The sequence below is a fragment of the Triticum dicoccoides genome, chromosome 6B (assembly GCF_002162155.2).
Source record: "Triticum dicoccoides isolate Atlit2015 ecotype Zavitan chromosome 6B, WEW_v2.0, whole genome shotgun sequence".
Lineage (NCBI taxonomy): Eukaryota > Viridiplantae > Streptophyta > Magnoliopsida > Poales > Poaceae > Triticum > Triticum dicoccoides.
Window position 1 is genome coordinate 588092138 of NC_041391.1, and position 3768 is coordinate 588095905.

The window sequence follows — 3768 nt, forward strand, 5'->3', positions numbered from 1 at the left end:
AGGCGCGGGCCCGGCGGGCCGGCGGCGTGGGGGCGGCGGATGCGCCACAGGGCGGCTGCCGGTTTGTCCGGGGCAGCGGGCGGACGTGTCCGGCCCGAATCGGACACGTCCGGCGGCGGGGAGAGGAGCGGGACTAGGTTTAGGGTGGATTTGATCCAAAAATTTCGGGGGGAGGCTATATTTATAGGTAGGAGGAGCTAGGAAGCTCCAAATGAGGTGTAGTTTTCGCCCACACGATCGTGATCCAACAACGGAGAGCATGGAAGTGACTTAGATGGGTTATTGGGCTGTTTTGGAGGGGTGTTGGGCTGCAACTCAAAAGAGGCCTTTGCGGTTAAGCGGTTAACCGTTGGAGTACCAACCTACCTTCAAATGGCACGAAACTTGACAGGCGGTCTACCGGTGGTATAGCAAGGCCACTTGGCAAGCTTTGGTCCATTCCGAGAACGTTTAACACCCTTACACCCGCACATGAAAAGAGACAAGAGGGGTGCACCGGTGCATGTGGGAGTGCCGGATTGTGAAACGGACAACGGGAAAAATGCTCGGATGTATGAGACGAACACGTATGCAAATGAAATGCACATGATGACATGATATGAGATGCATGACATGAATAAAATGCAAAACAAAAGACAAAACCCAACCACGGAGGGAATATCATAGCACATAGCCGAAAATGGCAAGAGTTGGAGTTACAAAGATGGAAAGTTACATCCGGGGTGTTATAACACTCCACCACTACAAGAGGATCTCGTCCCGAGATCTAGGACTGAAAGAACTCTGGATATTCGGAACAGAGGTGATCCTCGCGCTCCCAGGTGGCTTCTCGGTCGGAATGGTGTGACCATTTCACTTTCAGGAATTTGATTGACTTGTTGCGAGTCTTGCGCTCGGTTTCTTCAAGAATAGCAACGGGGTGCTCATGATAAGAGAGATCTTCTTGGAGGTTGATCTCTTCGAAGTTGATAGTGCGCTCAGGAGTCTTGAAGCACTTGCGAAGCTGTGACACGTGAAACACATCGTGCATGTTCGCGAAGTTGGACGGAAGCTCAAGTTGATAGGTGAGGTCGCCTCTTTTGCCAATGATCTTGAAAGGACCCACGTATCTAGGGGCAAGCTTCCCTTTGATACCGAAATGACGAGTGCCTTTCATTGGAGAGACGCGGAGGTAGACATGGTCTCCGATTTCAAAAGCCAAGTCATGGTGCTTGCTATCATAGTAACTCTTTTGGCGCGATTGCGCGGCTTTGAGGTTCTCATGAATGACTTTGCACATTTCTTCGGCTTATGTGATCAAGTCGTTGCCAAGAAGTTGGCGTTCACCTGTCTCGGACCAATTGAGAGGAGTACGGCACTTTCTGCCATAGAGAATTTCGAATGGGGCCTTGCCCGAACTCGCTTGGAAGCTGTTGTTGTAGGAGAACTCGGCATATGGAAGACAATCTTCCCACTTCATACCAAAGGAAATGACACAAGCCCTGAGCATATCTTCAAGGATTTGATTGACTCGCTCAACTTGGCCACTTGTTTGAGGATGGAAAGTTGTGCTGAAACGAATGTTGGTGCCCATGGCCTTCTGAAAGGAGTCCCAGAACTTAGAAGTGAAGATGCTTCCACGATCTGAAGATATCAATTGTGGAATACCATGCAAGGAGACAATTCTGGAGGTGTATAGCTCTGCCAGCTGAGCTGCTGTGATAGATTCTTTGATAGGAAGGAAATGAGCCACTTTAGTAAGCTTGTCAATGACAACGAAGATAGCATCATTTCCATGCTTGGATTTAGGAAAACAAGTCACGAAGTCCATATCGATATGGTCAAACTTCCATTCCGGAATAGCAAGAGGTTGGAGGAGACCAGCTGGTCTTTGGTGTTCTACTTTCACCCTTCTGCAGACATCACATTCATTCACGAATTGAACAATCTCTCGCTTCATTCGAGTCCACCAATATGACTGCTTGAGGTCATGGTACATCTTTGTACTTCCAGGATGAATGGATAGGAGGGAATTGTGTGCCTCGTTCATGATGACTTTTCTTAGATCGCCTTTAGGAACCACAATTCGATCCTCGAAGAAAAGAGTATCTTTGTCATCCAAGCGATAGCACTTGTATTTGGGAATGCCCTTGTCAATACCACGTTTCACCTTCTTCACCATGTTTCACCTTCTTCACCTTCTCCACTTTTGATCTTCCAAAGTAGGAGAGACTATGAGGTTGGCAAGAAAGCCTTGAGGAACAACTTGAAGATTCAGCTTGCGGAAAGCTTCACAAAGATCTAGTTGAAATGGCTTGAGAATTATACTGTTGCAATAAGCCTTTCTGCTCAGATCATCTGCAATCACATTTGCCTTGCCAGGAGTATATTCAATACTCGGATTGTACTCTTGAATCATCTCGACCCATCGAGTTTGCCTGAGGTTGAGGTTGGGTTGAGTGAAGATATACTTGAGGCTCTTGTGATCGGTGAAAATGTCCACTTGCCTTCCCAATAAGAGATGTCTCCATGTTATGAAAGCATGGACAACTGCCGCCAATTCAAGATCGTGAGTGGGGTAGTTCTTTTCGTTGGGCTTCAACTGACGAGAGGTATAGGCCACAACTTTTTTCTCTTGCATTAACACAGCACCGAGACCTTGAAGAGAAGCATCACAGAACACTTCGAATGGCTTGGATTCATCAGGAGGAGTCAAGACAGGAGCTGTGACTAGCTTCTCTTTGAGGGTGTTGAAAGCGACGTCACACTTAGGCGTCTAGACATACTTGACATGCTTCTGGAGGAGGTTGGAAAGAGGCTTTGCAATCTTAGAGAAGTTCTCAACGAATCTTTCGGCAATAGCTTGCAAGACCAAGAAAGTTGCGGAGCTGTTTGACATTCTGAGGAGATTCCCAATTCACAACTGCAGACACCTTCGTGGGATTAACAGCAATGCCCTTGGCGGAGATGATATGACCAAGATAAAGAACTTCATCAAGCCAGAACTCACATTTGGAAAACTTCGCATAGAATTGATGCTCTCTGAGCTTGTCGAGCACCAATCGCAAATGTTTGGCATGATCCTGCTTATTCTTGGAGAAGACCAAGATATCATCGAGATACACCAGAACGAATTCATTGGTGTAGGGGTTGAAGATAAAGTTCATCATGCGAGAGAACGTTGGAGGAGCATTGACAAGGCCGAAAGACATGACAGTATATTCATAAGAACCATAGCTTGTTCTGAATGCTGTCTTGGGAATATCTTGTTCACGAATGTGAATCTGATGATAACCCATACGAAGGTCAAGCTTGGAGAATACTTTAGCACCTTTGGGTTGCTCGAAAAGCTCATTGATGTTGGGAAGTGGATACTTGTTCTTGATTGTCTTCTTGTTCGATGGACGGTAATCGACGCAAAGTCGGTCCGTGCCATCCTTCTTCTGGACAAAAAGAACTCCACAACCCCATGGAGATGAACTCGGTCTGATCAAACCCAGACGCTCTTGTTCATCAAGCTGTTTCTTCAATTCCTTCAGCTCCTTGGGTCCAAGCTTGTATGGATGCTTGCAAACGGGCTCAGTTCCAGGCTCAAGATCAATAACGAACTCGACTGGTCGATGAGGAGGCATACCCGGAAGCTCTTTTGGAAATACATCTTGGTACTCACAAACGACTGGAATTTGAGAAATAGCATCCAACTCGCCCTTCTCATTGAGAGAAAACAACCGAATGGTGTCATCGCGAGTGGCATAGATGATAACATCCTCAGAAGGGTGTGTCAATTGA